Source organism: Aedes albopictus, chromosome 2 (genome assembly GCF_035046485.1).
Source record: "Aedes albopictus strain Foshan chromosome 2, AalbF5, whole genome shotgun sequence".
NCBI classification, from domain to species: Eukaryota; Metazoa; Arthropoda; class Insecta; order Diptera; family Culicidae; genus Aedes; species Aedes albopictus.
Genome location: NC_085137.1, coordinates 515,612,454 through 515,632,633, shown reverse-complemented (window position 1 = coordinate 515,632,633; position 20,180 = coordinate 515,612,454). Strand labels below are relative to the sequence as shown.

Here is a 20,180-nt window from a genome sequence, read left to right as displayed (position 1 = left end):
GAGTAATTGGAGAATTTTAAAAAGCAAATATCAAAAGAAATGATGACATTAACAAAACAATGTTTGAAATACTCCCGAGAAAACATTTTAAAGGATTTAAAAATGAAGTAAAAAAGCCAAATAAACTCCTAATGGAATTGCCAAAGAAATTCCCAAAGTAATTTTCGATGAAAATTTTTAAAGGATGCGTGAAATGTGTTCAGTATCAAATTCCAAACGTTTTACCAAAAAAAAATCCTTAAAGAAATTGCCGAAGGAGAACCAAAGATATTACTGAAGTTATTTGCCAACAAATCCAAAGCAATTGCTGGGAAATTTGCACAAGAAGACTTAATTGAAATAAATTGCAAAACAATTTCCAAATAAATTACCAGGAATATTCCCTGAGGTATTACCGAAAGAATGATTTGCCGAAAACAAAAATGTCTTGTATTATACGTATAAACCAGACATGATTATTCGAAATGTATGAAGCTGAAATTTTGACTGATAACTACAATGTTGGTTTTACGTAAGTCAACTTTTGAGCTTTATACACAATTCCTTTCAACACATATATTAACAACAATTCATTGGAAATCGTAATTTGGTGCGAGCACTAGAATCCCGAAGAGAAAAATCGAATCCCGGGTTTCAGTCCTAAATATGCAATTTAAAGTATTTACTAGCTGTACCCGGTAAACTTAGGGCCCATATAGCCGAGGCGGTAAACGCACGGGTATTCAGCATGACCATGCTGAGGGTGACGGGTTCGATTCCCGGTCGGTTCAGGATCTTTTCGTAAAGGAAATTTCCTTGACTTCCTTGGGCATAGAGTATCTTCGTGCCTGCCACACGATATACGCATGTAAAATGGTCATTGGCAGAGGAAGCTCTCAGTTAATAACTGTGGAAGTGCTCATAGAACACTAAGCTGAGAAGCAGGCTTTGTCCCAGTGAGGACGTTACGCCATGAAGAGAGAGAGAGACCCGGTAAACTTTGTCTTGTTGTTGCCTCATAAACCTTCCTTGGGTGAAAATTCACAGAACAAAATTAAGACGACCAAAATCGGTCCTTCCGTTCGCAAGTTATGCGCGGTCCCACGTATGCCACTAATTTTTTATATAAATAGAAGATAACTCTTTCAATTGTTCTTGAAAACTATTTTAACAAAGAGAATGTCACAATGAATGCAAGTTACACGCAAATTTGTTGATATTTTATGGTTTCAGAGATTTACACTTGCTCTGAAATCGTATTCTTACGGACCTGATTATTTTCAATCCACTAAACAAAGGGGTTGTCTCGATGATTGTTAAGTTTAAACTGAAAATACAAATTCCATGTATTATACGCAATCAAGTTATCAAGTTTTCAAACCTCTCAAATGGCGGGGAAAGTGTTAAATTTGTACTACGGTTCGGATTAAAAAAAAAGTGTTCCTTAAAATATAGCGCGTTCAAATTTGCGGGCTAGTTTTTTCCGCTACGCAGTTAATCATTATTTCATGAAAGAAATTGAGGATGGTTCGGTATTTCCTTTTGCGAAAAAGAAGCAAACCAATCTGGAAGCCACTGAAACTGGCACCCCCAAGGCACCCCCTAGGAAAAAATCCTAGATACGCCAATGGTTGTAGAAATGCCTTTATCGATTTTTCCCAAATTTTGATCATGGCATTTCTTAGACAACTTGTTGAGAAAGCGAATGTGATAAAAATTGAGATAATTTTTGGTATTTAGTGATAAATAATGTTGAAATCATTAAAAAACACCTTTGTGTAAATGCAAATTTGAAAAATTGAGTTATTTGTTAGAGAACTCGACTGTTCTTCAAAATATCAAGACAACTGAAAGGAAATATAAAAATATGGAGTACAATGTGCTATTCTCTGAAAGAAGTTGGTAAAAATCATTAGAACAGTTCATTTAATTTAATAAACAAAGTGTATTTATAATTTCTGAAACAGTCTATATTCACAATTTTATATGAAAAATAATGATCAATAAAAGATTATTATAACTAATTATATAAAGAAAATAACACACGAGCCAATTTGTAACATAGTAGGGAGGGTGGGGGACTGCTGGTACAGTTCTCCAAAAATGGACAATATTCAAATTTTTTGTATTTTCCGAATTTCAGATTTTGAGAGGCCTTGCCCCACTCTAGTCCCTCTCCCACAACACAACAATGTCACAAGTATGATAAACAAAAATATTACAAATACAAAAATGAAGATAAATAAATAAATGACCAACTTCAACAAATATAAGAATGTAATTGACAACATACTTCCTGTCAATAAACTAGGATGTTTTACATGTTTGCCTATTGTTTACCTTGTTTTCCACAACAGTTTTTACCAGTGTTTGGAAGCTGAAGGGATAAATAAATCATTCAGTTTTGGCAGTTTTTGCTGCCTTCCATCTGTTCTGTTTCAATTACCAGACGCATCTATGCTGTATTGTCGAGTCACATGGTTAACGAATGAATGCAAAGAAGATGCTCCGATATGATGATGATAATGATAATGATGATGATGATGTTGATTACTATTATTATTGGGGTGGATGTACCAATTTAGTGCCATAATCTAAGGAAAACTATTTGTACAAAAAATAACGAGAAGATCTACGAATGTCATCAATATGTTAAAAGATAGCTAAATTTCCACACTTTACAGGAAAAATATAGAAACGGAGCCAAAACTACTTTTAGTATTTATTACAGCGTGTGCCAATGATAGGAACCCTGTACCAATTATGGTTACATTTGTTTAACTTCGGTTCCTTTTCGCACTATTTGCATGCATTCCTTATGGAATTAGCCATAACTGGTACACTATGACGAAAAAGGGTGCAAGGAAGCCGAAATTTTAAGGAAAATGATTTATTTCTACCATAATTTGAGCAAAATGTGCAATTTAAATGCGTGCAACCATCTTTTGTGAAAGTGATCTGTTGTTCACAATTTTTTTTTTTTCTTGCTGGTTTACGCCGTTAAAGGGTGAAAATCAACTATGGCGAATGATTGGTACTATAACCATAATTGGAACACTTACCCTACTATTATTTATTGTTTTACTAAAAATTTTGAAAGAGGGAAAAGCCCCTTTGAGTGATTTCCGCGATTTTGAAACCTTTCTCAAAAAGGCACAAAACCTCTTTATCTTTACAGAAAATGTTACAATATAAACTATATCTAAAGGCTCCTCCGGAAAACAATCCATAACCGAGCCGCAATCTTGAATGGGATTCGCCAAGGGATGATCAAAGGCCAATGTACTCTGCCTGAAACGGAATTTCGAAGACTGAAAAAAAAAACAAACAAACAAAAGCAGGAAATATCCTGTAAATATGAAAAAAGGGTTTCATTATTGATAAATGTTTACTGCTATGAATATCACGACGGATTGAGGTAACGAATAGTTTGAATTTTGAATACTTTCAATAAAATGATGATGTGGCGATAAGCGAGCATAGCTTATGTCGAATTCGTTTTTGAACCTGGGTTGGAACTGGATTGGCGGAAAATGTGTAAACAAACAAACGTCAAACAAACTCAAACAAACATTAGTACAAGCGAAACCGAAGTCGGGTTGGGGTTGAAACTGTAATCTCATCCAGTTCCAACCCAGGTTGGAACTGAATCAAAAACGAATTCGACATTAGTGTAACACTTTCTGACGCTCTGTCATCGTTGTCTTGGAATATCTGTAAATATTTAATTGATTTTCTTTCCAGAATTATGAATTTTGAAATATATACAAATATTATTATGTTGCAGGTTTCGTTGCCACAAAAATCAAGAGTTACGAATAGTTTCTGTCAAAAATATAGGGGTTGTGTGCTAGTAGTGGACCCTGCGCCTATAGTGGACCCCCCACAGAAAAACACGAATATAAATGCCTAAATCAACTGTTACCAGGCAACTTCCACCGGGGGGACATCGATTACATTGCTGTACAGCAGTTCCTGGCAAACGAATTGCCCAGAGGCCACAAAAATCGGTTATTTTAACTATTTAAAGAATGTAAACACTCAAAAGGGTCCACTATAGGCGCATTCAGGAGGGTCCACTATAGGCTCCGTCGGCAGCGTGACAGATAACATGGAAATCAAATGGGGGTCCACTATAGGCGCCGAGATATTCGTAAATAATCCTGTAGGGGTCCGGTGGGGTCCATTATAGGCAACATCGATGCATATTTTCAAATGGGTATTTCACTGCCATAATTTATTAATGGTGTATGTTTGACGGTCTTATCATAAGGAGGGGACATGAAACTTGTTATAAAATTCCACTTTGGAACATTCCACCAACTTAGCATAGCTAAAAAGCGGCAGAAGTAAATTTCGATGGCTTAGGGGGTCCACTACTAGCACCCAAACCCTACTTACCGAATGCGTCTTTAGCGTCCATAAACGTAGCAAACTTGGCAAGAGAATAAATAGTATTTCGATAAGCATTTCTGAGTACATCGCTATACCTTTTATAACATTCATCGAGCTGTAGCTGTGACTCAGTAACTCGCGATAATCTTCCAAACACTGGTTTTTACATTATTTAAAAAAAATCTCCAATCTTCTATAATATGGTATATACAATGATTTCTTTTCCTTTCATTTGCAGAGTTCTTGCTGGCGTGAAGATCATTACACACGAATGATTTGGATCTATTCGTCATCACTTTACAAAGGTAAGTCATCAAAATGCAGAAAAGCATTCTCCGTGGAATCTCCCATTAAAACAAAGTCTCTTTCATTACTTTTACAGAACACTAGTTTATTGTTTGCTGATTATGAATACATAGCTGCCCAAGTAACATTTTGATGGCCAATTAGTTTTGTAGAGGCTTTGAGCGCCAGAAACCTAATACCTTTTATGTTGGATTTATGATGGTTGTAAGTACCTCTTTAAGTCTATTTAGCTAGAAAAAATGTTACTTGGGTGACTGTCCCATTCATTCCTTTAAAGACAAGAGTTTTTTCTAAGACAAGAACAATTCAGAGGATTTATTTGATCTTTTTCTCTGGAAACTTTCCATTCGCTTATGTATTAGTATTGTGCCCAAGATTGTGCCAATGTTATGTTTCAGAGATTTAGTAGATTGCTATCCCAAGAATTCTACTATTTCAGCAAGAAATTTCTTCAGTTTTACTGCTAATCTCGTCAATTTTTTCTTTTTAGAATTTTGCCTAAAATTCAGCAAAAATTCACAAAGAAACTTATCAACGAATTTACTTATAACGTGGCCTATGACATATCTGGTGAAACAATACATTCAAAGGACAGACATTCGGAACATCCTTCTCAAACAAATAAGTACATCTGCTCCGTGTCAGTTGCCCAAGGCGACCAGTCGCGCTCCACCGCCGACTAGATCGACCACCCTCACTGTCTGCAACGAATCTCAACCCTGAGAAGTAGCACTGCAAACAATGTTAATTTTTGCCTTTGTGTCATCTATTCACATTTAATGGCTAGTTTCCACTTCGTACGTACTGTGTAAAAAGATAGGACAAGTAATGGTCAAGTAATGATCAAGTAATGATTCCGCTTCAAAATTACTTGTGCAGTTCGCAGATGGCAAGTAAAGAAAAAAGTGTAACACTCGTAACGCCTCCCGTGCGAATCAAATGGGGCTGTCACTTTTCCTTGCGGAAAAATAGTCCGCGCTATTATTCCGTAAGGAAAAGTGACATTTCTCCCCATATAGATCAGTTGTCAAAATTACTTGCGGAAAAAGGTGAAATTTTACTTGAGCGCTCTCCTTGGGATCTGGAAACTTGGCTTAAACATAAAATATGTACGTAATATTTGCTTGGCTGCCAGAAGCGCATTCACCGCCCATGGCTGGCTGGCTGGCGGCGGTCCTCAAGCACAGAATGTTCCCTTGTTCACCGTCAATGTGCGACAATTCCCGCTCGTTTCACAACCTACCACTGACTGCCAGGCATTCGTTTGCTGAAGTTAATATAACAAACACTTTATGGGAATGTTACGCCCTTCCGCCCTTCCAGGAAGAACGGCAACACTGCCGGGATGACACTAATGGCTCCTAGTGCTTCTTCCCATCCAAGGGGGTCACAGCAAGCGCAGAACTCCAATTCAAAACCATCATACCCGAAGCAGGCGGCGACGAACTCGTCTGATGTCGTCAGAAAAGATGCTACCGACTTCCTGATACCGCAGCACAAGTCTGGAATATCTGGCACGATGAAAGGCGAAGACAGACGGGGGCGGCGCGTTGTCGCCGCGGCAAGCAGTCAGTCAGTCACATGCACACACATGGCATGATGCTTTTGTGCTCACGCTCTGAACTTGACTGCCTGCCTGCCTGCCTGTGTGTCGTCCGCGTTGTCGGTTGGTTTTGTACGTCCCATGGTCTCCGTCATTGTCGCACCGCCGCCCGGTCGTGATTTCATCTTGTTACAACAGCCACTCCGGGTTCCGGGTTTCCCCTTGGCTTTGTTCGCTGGCTGCTGGCACCACGGACGGCACCATGGACGGGCGGAGGAAGTAATTGTCATTCCGGAATGCTTGACGGTCGTCGGTTGGTGGGTTCGGGTGGTTGAAAGTTGAGACGAGATGTTGATGGACTAGTGACTGGCTGCTGCCAGAGCGGGGAAACCCCTCAAGGAGGAACCACTTGAAGATTGCATCTCTTTTGGTTCGTTCGCCGTCATTGTCGTTGTCCTCGCCGGAGATGATGACGATGATGACGAGGATGGATGGTTGACGGGGTGGTACAATGCACTTACGACAAGCGAAGTTTACGATCCTTGAGAAAAGTGAGTGAATGCATCCAAGAGTGCCGTTGCTGACGTCGGTAAAAATCTGCAGTCTGCTCACGTGTAGGCTACTAGATTGGTTTTGAGTCTTGGACGGTTGCTTATATGCGGTCCGGAACGGTGGATTTTCAATCTGAAGGCGATCCGTTGAAAGCATGATGGAATTTCTAAGCAATTGTAATTAAAGCTCCGATAATTCTGTTTAGTAATCTCTGGCGTGTTTCCGGAATGGAGATTAATAATAATATTTCTTTTAACGTTGAACTTTTCGTCATTGAAATCATCGTCATCATCAAACATTTGAAAGCAGTTTTTTCGTTCAAAACAAAAGTTTTTGCTATGAAAATATATTCACTGTACTCCACTGCATTATATTAGTGAATGAATATATTTTCATGATCCTTGTTTTGATTTGCAGCGAGAAAACTGCTTTTTATTTTCCGAGAAATGATGACGAATGCTTGAGCCTTAACTATCATGAGGACTAGGAGTCAGACTGGCATTCTACTCCGTCACCTGTTCTGTGGTTTAGTTGGTTAAAGCGCCGGTCTAGCGAATACGTAGTCGTGGGTTCGAATCCCACAAGAACGCGATTTTTTCACTGTTCCATCTCTCAATTTGCCAATGAATCAACATTCAGTGTCTTCTATTTTTTTTTTCTCAGTAAGCTCATCGCCCCGATGTACCTTACCGCTGCTCAAGTCAGAAACTTTCAACTTGTGCTTCTTGCCGGCCAAAACTGCTCCGCAAGCTGTTTTCTTAGCCGTCTTTATGAAAGACAAATATATTCTCAGCCGAGATTTGGTGTTTGCCTTTGGTGTGTATGTTTCACTGTTTATGTTAGGAAGCAGTGCCTAATCCTTTTAACCTCGGCCAAATTTTAAAGACCGGGATTTAACTTTTCCCCAGTGTGGAAGCCCGGGCAAACCCGATCAGCTTAATTGTTTGTTAATTTTCAGGAAATTTCTTTCAAAACCCACAACTTTCCGGCTGCGGCAAAATCCCTCCACTTCTGCAGCATTACCAACTCACTTCTTCGGGATGGTGGCCTACTACGTTCGTATCTTCCCTCTCGAGAGGGTTGGTTGGGTCCGGAAGGAAACTTTCAAGAAGCAGCAAATCCGATCTCAGCAAACACTCTTCTCTGTAGTCGACGTCGACGATGGCACCGCCTGCCGTGATTTGAGCCAAACATTTGAAAAGACCGAAACAACGAAACGAACATCCGCCCCCCACATTCAAACACACACACCCGGACTCACAAGCGAAGTGATCATTAATTCATGAAATAATAATACACTTGCCTACCTCAAATTGCTCCCACCCATTAGAGAGGAGCTCGTTTTTCCATACGACCCGACTTTGGCAGAGCATGCTGCCACACCACCAGAGGAATCAGTTCAGCGTAGCAGTGTTTTGGGGTGTGTGGCACCGTTTAATGGGATTAAACGTGTGGCGACGGTGGCAGCCATTCCTGCACTTTCCCCTTCCGGTAGTGGGTACGTCTTCCGGCGGTAGTGCGGTGGGAAAACCATCATCGTCATCAACGGTGTCGTATTCGAGATTTTCTTGATTGAAGGTAGATTGGGGTAAAACGCAATGCTTATAAGATGCTTAATTAATGCCTGAGATGGTTTTAAATAACTTCAATCTACGATTCAAAATAGTGCCGCTTTAGGACCAATACACGTGTTTACTCGTTTGATTTTTGGGCGGAGTCATGCAATCAGTGAACATGAACAGTGAACAGTCCATGAACTGTTGCACGAGTTCATTTATTTACACGTGTTCACTCGTTTGGATTTTGAAAGGTGCCATTTTATCTAGGTAGCCATGGAAACAAGGTCATTTTCTGTACACGACACTGCTCAACGTCAAGTTAGTGAACTCATGCCGAGGTTCATTTCGTTTTGCAAGATAACATCACGAATCAACGTTCTCATCCCTGCCACACGTATGAGTTACTTATAATTCTTCCCGACTAGAGCGGGAATCGAACTCACACTCCGAGGCTTATGATATCTAGATGACTGACGCCGCTAATCGCAAGGCCACGAAGCGCACGTTGTGTATGATTTATATCATAGTGATAGAATTTTACAAGTTTATTACCAACACTGAATGAACATTGTCCACACTGATTTATCTTACCATGATTACATGAATGAAATCATAGGTGAAGAAAAGCAACTTTCTATCTGTTTCTGCACCATGGATTCGCCAGAATGGCAAAAACAACACACATTCGGTTGTGCCATATATTACCTCCAACAACCCCCTCTTCAATGACGGCTGTGGAGTTCACGCATTATGATTTATTTAGGCAAGAGATTAATGATGCCATCGAGGGCGATACATACCGACATCAACCAGCAATCAGTGCCGCGATGCGAGTGGGGAAAATCTGCTTACCTAGGGATAGGACACCTATAGGGGATGTGCTTTGAACTTTGAAAATGTCATTCCACCGCGATGCTGCAATAATTCAGAGATTTTTATGCGATGATGGCAAGGATTATCAGTAGAAGGGACGGGATTCCGTCTAAGGGTGGATCAGAATGAGTAAACCATTCTTTAGTAATAATTTAAATAACATATCTTGTAATACACTGTGAATTCCCTTCCCATGCTCCAATGATGGGTCAGTGAGCGAGTGTGCGAGTTAGTTAATGAGACTGTTAGTAGGCTATTGAGTGAATGTGTGAATGAATGAATAAGTTAACAGGGAACTGAGATGATATGTCCATGAGTGAGTTAGATAATAAGTAAGTGGATAGGTGAGCGAGTGAGTAACTGAATGAGGTGATGAGTTTGTGAGGGAATGTGTGAGTCAAGGAGTGAGTGAGCTAGTCAGCAAGCGTGTGTGCGTGGATGATAATGATGAGCGTGAACGATAATTAGAACATGTCCTCATGTCACTCATAAGCTCACTTAGCAATTTGTTGTTTATCTTATTAACAAGATTTTGATCCGAAGCTAGTTCATCTCACGCTTTACTTCCCTTCCGAAGGAAGAACTCACTTTTTGTGAGTCTGCTGTGAGAAGGACTCGATCCCAGGTTCTCGGCGTGATCAGTAGGTCGGCTCCAGAGGCACGTTCTCTTAGCAATTTACTCATTCATCCATCATATCACATACACAATTCACTAATTCATTAGCTTACTTCTCAACTCACTGAAACGTTCATTTAAAAACTCACTGTTTACAAATCAATTCACTTCATCTACAACTTATTTACTCACGAACTTAAAAATCTATTTATTTACACGCTTACTATCACACTCTTACTAATGCCACTTACAGTTGCTCACTCATCAATTTATTCACTCATAAAATTATTTGCTTTTCAATTCACTTGTTCACCAAACCTCACTCAACGATTCACTTACAGATCAATTCATTCACTCATCAATTTGCTTGCCAATCAACCCAATTTCCATCCCACTAGCTTAGTGGCGCTTTAAATTACTAATGCAATAACTCATCTCACTCACACAATTCATCAAATTATTCATCAAGTAGCTCTCTTATGAAGTAAAGGTCTCGGCGCTTGATTTCTTCTTCATCTTGGTGTAACGTCCCACAAAGCCTGCTTCGCAGCTCAGGGTTCTTTCTCTCACCAACTCGCTAACACATCAATTCAATCACCTTCTCACTTAATCATCAATGTACACACGCGGAAATCGTAGCAGGTTATGCGCGCGAGCGGCTGCGTTTTCGAAACTGTCACGCATTTTCTTTGCTCCGCGTTGTTTTGAATATGGGCGGCCGAATTTAGAAACGGCTGTTGGTGGTGCTATGCCTTTCGCAAAGTTTACTTCGGAAAGCGCTTGCAAATTGATCTTAGGTGATCAACATGCAGGGGATAGACAAAATGATCGGGACAGGCAAAATTTTCACTTTTCAAAAAATTTTCGACTAGCTGTAACTTTTCGAAAAGTGCATCGAATATTCTCAAAATTTTACTGTAAGCTCGTCAACTAGTTGTGTGCCAGTGGTCAAAATTTGGCAAAGATCGGGCCATTTTCTATGAAGTTATAAAGATTCTTGGAAAAGGTAAAATTATTCGATAGCCAACTTTGAGCTATTATATCTCCGGATTCAATGAACCGATTGAAATGAAATTTTGACCATTCATGACTTATATAATGATCTCTGGAAAACATTTGACTCATTTTGAAATTTTTAACAAGAGAAAAAGTTATAGCAATTATATTTTTTTCACGATTTTTTTAGCAAATTGGTCTATTTTTAATATGTATTCTATTACTTTTTCAATTTGTTGGCGGCCTTGCTGTTACTTTTCTTCAAAACACATTTTTATATAAGTCAATTAGAGGGAAATTAAATGAACTATAATTTGCATCTTGAATTTTGAAACGATGTTAAAGTTTTGGATAATTTGGTGTTTTATTAGAAAAATAATCTAATCGTTATAATTTTCTTCCGTGTTAAGAGTTTTGAGTTAAGTCAACGGTTTATCATAGCTCATTATATAAGTCATAAATAATCAAAATTTCATTGCATTCGGTTCATTGAATCCGGAGATATAACAGCTCAAAATTGGCTATCGGATATTTTTACTTTTTTCAAGAATCTTTATAACTTCGTGGAAAATGATCAGATCTTTCCCAAATTTTGACCACTGATTCACAACTAGTTGATGAGCTTACAGTAAAAATTTGAGAATATTTGATGCACTTTTCGAAAAGTTACAGCTAGTCAAACATTTCTTGAAAAGTGAAAATTTTGCCTGTCCCGATCATTTTGTCTATCCCCTGTATGTTTCTCACCTAACGATTTAGCGAATTGCTGGCGAAATTGATGAAGGAATACCCCAAGTAACATTTCGATGACCAATTCGTCTTGCAGAAGTTTTCAGAACCGTCATAAAACCAAATACCTTTTGTTTTGGTTTTACGCTGGTTCTAAGAACCTCTTCCAGTCTTTTGGCCTAAAATGAATTTCATTAAGGACTGCTTGTATCACTCACCTTTTAGGATGATTTGTGAAAAAATACCCGGATTTTTCACATTTCTGAAAAGCTTGATGAATGAGTTGCTATGGGAACAGCGAACTTCCTCTTCGATTTTCTCAGTTCGAGGATTTTGTTAGAAACGGTGTTTGGTAAAGTTAGGCTTGAATTACTTTTTTTAATTCCTTATAGAAAACCTGGTGAAATTCCTGGAAGAATCTCGAGGAATTCTTGAAAGAAATTCTGAAGAAATTGTTGGAGAAATACCTGGGAATTTTCCTGGAGGAATTTTTGTGGAAATTTGGAAAGAGAGAAATTTCTGAAACAATTCCTAGAAGAATTCCTGAATCATTTTTTTCAACCGCTAAACGAATTCTTGTGGAAATTTCAGTAAAAAATTGTAAATGAATTTCTGGAAACATTTTTAAATAGAATTTTCCGGATGAATCTCTCAAAAAATCTAAGGAGTTCTGGAAGAGATTTCTGATGAATTTATGAAGAAAGTCCTTGGAAAATGTCTAGCGGAATTCCTGGGGAAATTCCCAGTGCAATTCCTGAGGAAATTAATGGATTTTTTTTGCGGGAACTCTTAAAAAATCCTTCAGAAATTCCTTATAAAATCAAGCAGAAATTCCTGATGGAATATTAGTAAAATTTTGAAGGTTTTTTGGGACAATTTCTGAAAGCATTCTTGGGCAATTTCCTGCACATTTTTAAAAATAAATCCAGGGAAAATTTCTGAAGAAATCTCTCTAGTTATTCATGGTGGGTTTTTAGGGGAAATTCCTTAACTTTTCTGCGGAAATTTCCGGTAGGATTCCTAGGGACATTTTCTAATGGATTCTAATGGAAAAATTAAGGAAAATTCTCGGGAGAGCTCTTGAAGCAATTTCTGGAAATTACAAGGAATTTGTTTTTGCGGAAATTTTTGAAAAACTTCCTTAGAGAATTCCTGGGGAATAACAGAAGAAATTTCCTTTGAAATTGCCAATGAAAATTCCTGTAGGAATCTCTGGAGAATACATGAAAACATTTCTGGGGAAATTCCTGAGGAAATGTTCAACAGAATTCCTGAATAAACTCTTGGAGAAGCTAAAATTCTAAAGAAGCAGAAAATTCTACAGCGGCAAAAATTCTACATTTGTGAAAGAATTCCTAGGTAAATTATCAGAAACATTTCTGCATTAATTTCTTTAAAAAAGAGTGTGGGAAATCCCTAATGGATGTCCTTTGGAAATTCCTGAAAGAATTCCTGGGGAAATTGCTAAAACAGTGCATGAGGATATTTCTGGAAGCATTCCTGTGAACATTTACTATTTGAAAACCTTGGGAAATGTCTGGAGAAATCTTTGAGGAAATTTTGTAGGAGTTTCTGAGAAACTTCCGACAGAATTCCTGAGAAAATTTTCGGGGGAGCTTTTGGGATTTTTTAAAATAAATCCTGGGAAAATTCCTGGAGTAATCTGTGGAAAATTTTTGAAGATATATCTGGAAAAATTTCTAGAGGTGTTCCTGGGCAATTTCCTGGAAGAATTTCTGTAAAAAAAACTACCTAAAATAGTTCCTGGAAATGCCAGAAAGAATTCCATTTGAAATTACTCATGGAAACCTTAACAAAACTCCTGGGAAAAATTCTACAGAAATTACGGAGGAAATTTGTGAAGAAGTTTCTAGACGAATACCTGGAGTAATTTCTGGGAAAATTCCTACAGAAATTGCTGAGGATATTTTTGAATGAATTTTTGGGGAAATTCTGAAAAAAAATACCTGGAAACATTTTCTATTGTATATCCAGGGGAAATGGCTGCAGGGATCTCTGAGCAACACTTGAAGGCATTCTGCGGAAAATCTTGAATAAATTTTCTACAGAATTCTCGGAGCTGCTGCAGGATTAATTTCTGAAAGAATTTCTATGAAAATTTCTTGAGGAACCCTACAGAGAAATATCTGAACATACCTTTAAAAATAATTCATCAGAGCTACAGTGTATTAAACAATTGTCCATCCAGCATTTTTTTTCGTCAAAATAATGTTTCATTCAAATGTTCATAACTTTTTCATACGTCAATCAGAAACGCTGAAAATTTGATTAATGCTCCATCAAATTTTACAGTGTATATTTTCTAAGGAATCATCATTTAGTTATCTAACTTTGCTGAAAAATTCATAACAATCGAACAATCCGTTTTTGCTGTACAGCTTTTAGAATATTTTTGAACTATTTTCGCATACACCCTTTTGAAAAGTTAGTCGTGAGTGAATATGAAGGTTTAATATCGAAAAATGGCGATTTATATGAAATGGAAAAACTGTGCTAAGTTTCAGATATTTTTGAAATGGTCGCTCAGGATCGACTGACATGACTCCGTGGAATTCCTCATTGGTAAAATTTTGAGCGAGATCGAATAAGTTTTCTGGAAGTTATAAAACTTTTCGTTAAACTTAAGGCCGTTCGCAATGCTGTTTTATTTTGTATGGCGAGTTTAAAAAAAAATAATTCTTAACACGGAAGAAATTATTAGATTATTATTCTAATAAAACATAAAATTATCCAAAATTTCAACATCATTTCAAAATTCAAGATGCAAATTATAGTTCATTTAATTTCCCTCAAATTTACTTATATATAAATGTGTTTTGAAGTAAAGTAACAACATTGCCGCCAACAAATTGTAAAAGTAATGGAATACACATTAAAAAAAGACCAATTTGCTAAAAAATCGTAAGAAAAATAAAATCGCTATAATTTTGCTCTTGTTAAAAATTTCAAGAAAAGTCAAATGTTTCTAAGAGTTCATTATATAAGTCAAGAATGGTCAAAATTTCATTGCTATCGGTTCATTAAATCCGGAGATATAATAACTCAAAGTTGGCTATCGGATAAGTTTACCTTATTCAAGAATAATAACTTCGTGGAAAATGGCCCGATCTTTTCCAAATTTGGACCACTGATACACAAATGAACTTACAGTAAAAATTACAGCTAGTTGAACATTTTTTGAAAAGTGGAAATTTTACCTGTCCCGATCATTTTGTCTATCCCCTGTATGTATTGCAGTGTATACATAAGGTTCACATATGCTACTTTGTTCGTATTAAATTCCCTACAAAAAATATGAAAAATCAGTATATGTTGAAAGTCTTTATTTTATAAGAATTTATCATATTTTGATCAATAAAAGTGCCAAGTTCAACTTCTCATAACTTTCTTAATAATATTTTTATACAGGACCGACTACACTACATATGCAGAGTAGGTCCTATGCATTTTTCATTCAATAAATGCACTTTTATTGGTGGAAAACGTTTGACAGATTATATGTGTAAAATATGGTAAATTTATAAAATTCGTCAACTATACAAACAGATTTTCCATTTTTTATTTTTTGTAGTGAACAAATAAACCCTTACAAGATTTCGTATTAAATGTTCATGTGTTAGTGTTCCCTCAAAAAAGTTTGATAATATTTCATCCAATATTCTTTGAGATATAGAGTATTGAAATTTTGTTTGGTAAACCTTCAAGCTTTAGTAAAAGTTTTATAACTTTCAGAAAACTTATTCGATCTCGTTCAAAATTGCACCAATAGAGCATCAATATGTGATTTATGATTGGTCAAAATTTCAGCGTTTTTGATTAACGAATGAAACAGTTATGAATATTTGAATGAAAAATTGTTTTGACAAAAATATTACTGTACGGACAATTGTTTGATACACTGTATGTTGGAGGAATTCTTGAAGAAATTTCTACTGATTTTTTGAGTAAAAATTTTTGAGAGATATTAAGAAAAATCCTTGAACAATTACCGGAAGGAAAACTTGGAAGATCTCCTGGAGCAAGTTTTGAACAAATTCCCACAATAATAGTCTTGGTGAAACTTCTTATGAAATTTTGAATAAATTCCTTGATTGTGGAATAATAAGAAAATTATTTGAAGAAATCCTCGTATTATTTTTCGAAGGGTGTATCTGAAATCCCTAATATTTTTCTGTTAAAATTCATGAAGGAATCAATTCTCAGTAAAATTCCGAGAGAAAATATAACCTACATGATTAGCCAACATAGTGAAGAAATCCTAAAAGAACTCTGGAGAAAATTCTAAAAAAATCATTTGAAAGTTTTTAAAACAGTTTGAAGATATTCTTTGAGAATCTCTTGTGAATATTAATGGATGAATTCCAGCGCTATCTTAGAATAAATTCCAGGAGAAACCCTGTAAGATGCTTTAGTGTGAATATGTAGGATTCCATTAAGCATCCTATATGCAATCTGAATTAAACCCAATTGCAAAGCTTCGAGGATTACCAGAAGAAATCCTGGAAGAAATGCCTAGATAAGCCTGCAAAAATGTCATATGGAGTTCTTGGAGAAATACAAGAAAAAGAATTCCCTGACGGAATTCCTAGAGGAATCTCTGAAGGGGCTCCTAGAAGAATCCCTGAGGAAGTTTGTGAAGGAATCTCTGAGGGAGTTCCTTGATGAATGTTATAGGATTTCACTCAGCAATTCCTCTGGGAATTTCCCAAATAATTCCTCCGGGAATTCCTACCGGGATTGCTCTGGAATCTATGCTTACTAAACCTTCTTGAAAACCAATGGACATTGTTATACATTTTAAAGATATTCTGGGTCTTCCAAACTGTCTTGGGGTTCATATAATCTCATGCGTCGCTTAAGTGTGTAATTGGGATAACCCATGTCGGTCAATCCAAAGGTCAGTTTAAAACTTCCAAATAACCCTTTCGAAGGACACCATTTCCGCTACACTGATGGTCATAAGCACCAACACAATTAGTACGAGATTTTATCCGGATTTTTTTAAATCCAGATTTAATTTTAATACCTCAATCGGTAAGCACCAAGAGAGGATTAAACAGTGAAAGCTCGCAGCCATTCTCTCTCTCGTATTTCTTTTTGAGTTTGTGTGAGTGTGATCGGGAAAGTGTCAATCGACCTAAACAGCTGGAGTTTGTTTACATATTTTTCGCAAAAAAAAAGTTTGTTATTGCTGCGAGATGGACCGTAATCGGTCTGAGTTGTCCAAGTGGCCACAGAGGAAAAAAATGTTACTGGGGAACTTCGTACTCGTATAAAACGGTAAATATATGATTCCTTAATGTACTTTAATCTATAAATTACTGTTCTCCAATAATTTTAGATTGATCTGATGGCTAGTGAGTGGCTTTTCTGTGTTTCGTCCGATTGCTAGAACAGCAGCAGCGATAGCAGCATCTTCGCATTGTGATATGGATCCAAGTTGTACCTGTGTTTGCGGAATAACTGAAACGGCGAAGGAACTTGCTGAGGATTCTAATGAAGTGCATAAGGATGCAGCAGTAGAGCTGCGAGTGCGAGAAGCTGAATCTGGAGGTGTGATGAAAAAAAAGCGATGGCTAGCCATGTACCCCGATCGAGACAAATCTGTTCGTGGCTATCCGTCGTGCGTGCTGGATTGGCGAATGCGGTTTAGAAAACTTTTGGTCAGTCGGAGGCTGATGTGACGACTTTGCACAAGAACTCCGAAAAAATGCTTCACCATACAACTGGATCTCAAGCGCGTCATGCTAAACCTGATTGAAATAATTGTAATTATTGTTAGCATGTACAGTAATCCATGAATAAACGGTTGTCAATAGTGTTAGAATGCTGCTTTTTATACAAAGTAATTGATATTCACTAATTCAATGACAATGTAGGGCAGGTTAACCTGTTTAGGTAAAGCGGGATGAATTATGTGGAATACAGTCTGGATCTAAATATGTCAATTCATATTGCCGTTAAAATTACGATTTTTACAATGAAATTATGCAGTCTTCATAATGCAATATCGATTACCACTAAAATAAGGACGAGTAATCAATCCCTCCAGAAAGGCTTCCCGCCATCTGGTATTCTTCTAAGAATTTCTTCTTAGAATTATCCAGCAATTCCTTAAGGGATTTTCCTGGGAATCTTTCAGAAATTTCTTCTGAGATTCCTCTTAAAATCTTTCAGGAATTGCTCAAGAGTTGACTTCTGGAATTCCTTTTGGAACTGCTCCCGAAATTCCTTCAGAACTCTTTCTGGGATTCCCTCAGGAATTCCGTCTGAAATTTCGACAGCAATTCCTTGTTCCTTCCGATAATTTCTTCTAAGATTTTCTTTTGAAGTCCTCCATGGAATCCTTCTAATATTTCTCAAGAATTTTCCTCCAGGAATTTCTTCGAAAATGCCTTCAAAAATGGATCAATGAAGCCAAGGATTCCCTCAAAAATTCCCCCAGGAATTTCTCCGGAAATTCCCCCAGAAATTCTTCCAAGGATTTCTTCGGAAATTCCTTCAAGAATTCCTTCGGAAATTCATCCAGGAATTCATTCGGAAATTCCTCTGGAAATAGCTCCAGGAATTTCTCTGGAAATTCCTCCAGGAATTCCTCTGGAAATTCCTCCAGGAATTCCTCTGGAAATTCCTCCAGGAATTCCTCTGGAAATTCCACCAGGAATTCCTCCAGAAATTCCTCCGAAAATTCCTCCAGGAATTCTTCCGGAAATTCCTCCGGAAATTCCTCCAAGAATTCTTTCGGAAATCTCTCTGGAAATTGCTCCAGGAATTTCTCTGGAAATTCCTCCAGGAATTTCTCTGGAAATTCCTCCAGGAATTCCTCCGGAAATTTCTCCAGGATCTCCTCCAGGTATTCCTCCGAAAATTCCTCCAGGAATTCCTCCGAAAATTCCTCCAGGAATTCCTCCGGAAATTCCTCCAGGAATTTCTCCGGGAATTCCTCCAGGAATTCCTCCGAGAATTCCTCCAGGAATTTCTCCGGAAATTCCTCCAGGAATTCCTCCGGAAATTCCTCCAGGAATTTCTCTGGAAATTCCTCCAGGAGTTCCTCCGAAAATTCCTCCAGGAATTCCTCCGAAAATTCCTCCAGGAATTCCTCCGGAAATTCCTCCGGAAATTCCTCCGGAAATTTCTCCAGGAATTCCTCCGGAAATTCCTCCAGAAATTCCTCCAGGAATTCCTCCAGGAATTCCTCCAGGAATTCCTCCAGAAATTTCTCTGGAAATTCCTCCAGGAATTTCTCCGGAAATTCCTCCAGGAATTTCTCTGGAAATTCCTCCAGGAATTCCTCCGAAAATTCCTCCAGGAATTCCTCCGAAAATTCCTCCAGGAATTCCTCCGGAAATTCCTCCGGAAATTCCTTCGGAAATTCCTCCGGAAATTCCTCCGGAAATTCCTCCAGGAATTCTCCCGGAAATTCCTCCAGGAATTCTCCCGGAAATTCCTTCAGGAATTCCTCCTGAAATTCCTCCAGTAATTCCTCCTAAAAATTTCTCCAGGAATTCTCCCGGAAATTCCTCCAGGAATTCCTCCGGAAATTCCTCCAGGAATTCCTCCGGAAATTCCTCCAGGAATTCTCCCGGAAATTCCTCCAAGAATTCCTCCGGAAATTCCTCCAGGAATTCCTCCAGGCATTCCTCCGGAAATTCCTCCAGGACTTCCTCCGGAAATTGTTATTTGTAATTTGTTGTTTATTGGGTACGTTAGCCTATTAGTTTTACAAACTATACATCAGGTCAAGAATTTCCTCCAGGAATTCCTCCGGAAATTCCTCCAGGATTTCCTCCGGAAATTGCTCCAAGAATTCCTCCGGAAATTCCTCCAGGAATTCCTCCGGAAATTTCTCCAGGAATTCTTCCGGAAATTTCTCCGGGAATTCCTCCGGAAATTCCTCCAGGAATTCCTCCGGAAATTTCTCCAGGAATTCTCCCGGAAATTCCTCCAAGATTTCCTCCGGAAATTGCTCCAAGAATTCCTCCGAAAATTCCTCCGGAAATTTCTCTAGGAATTCTCCAGGAAATTCCTCCAGGAATTTCGCCGTAAGTTCCTCCAGGAATTTCTCCGGAAATTCCTCCAGGAATTCCTCCGGAAATTTCTCCAGGAATTCTCCTGGAAATTCCTCCAGGATTTCCTCCGGAAATTCCTCCAGGAATTCCTCCGGAAATTGATCCAGGAATTTCCCCGGAAATTCCTCCAGGAATTCCTCCACAAATTCCTCCAGGAATTCCTCCGGAAATGCCTCCAGGAATTCCTCTGGAAATTCCTCCAGGAATTCCTCCGGAAATTCCTCCAGGAATTCCTCTGGAAATTCATCCAGGAATTCCTCCGGAAATTGATCCAGGAATTCCTCCAGGAATTATTTCGGAAATTTCTCTGGAAATTCCTCCAGGAAATCCTCCGGAAATTCTTCAAGGAATTCCTTCGGAAATTCTTTCAGATATTTATCCGGAATTTTCTCCAGCCGAAAATTCCGGAGGAATTTCCGGAGGAACTTCCGGAGGAATTCCTGGACGAATTTGCGGAAGAATTCCTGGACGAATTTCCGGAGAAATTCCTGGACGAATTTCCGGAGAAATTCCTGGACGAATTTCCGGAGAAATTCCTGGAC

General features: G+C 38.1%; 2 long non-coding RNA genes across 3 annotated transcripts in view; both read left to right on the top strand.

Annotated features, from left to right (window-relative positions):
• LOC115265377 (uncharacterized) overlaps positions 1–20,180 on the top strand; it is a 324,698-nt gene that overhangs the window by 210,549 nt on the left and 93,969 nt on the right. For both annotated transcript variants that reach the window (XR_009998125.1, XR_009998124.1), the window contains exon 4: positions 4,613–4,679. This is a non-coding gene — a long non-coding RNA (uncharacterized LOC115265377). The remainder of the gene's footprint in view (positions 1–4,612; positions 4,680–20,180) is intronic.
• Positions 15,345–17,396, top strand: LOC109411534 (uncharacterized). The gene is made up of 2 exons (XR_002130438.3): positions 15,345–16,849; positions 16,911–17,396. It is a non-coding gene; the product is annotated as an uncharacterized LOC109411534 (long non-coding RNA).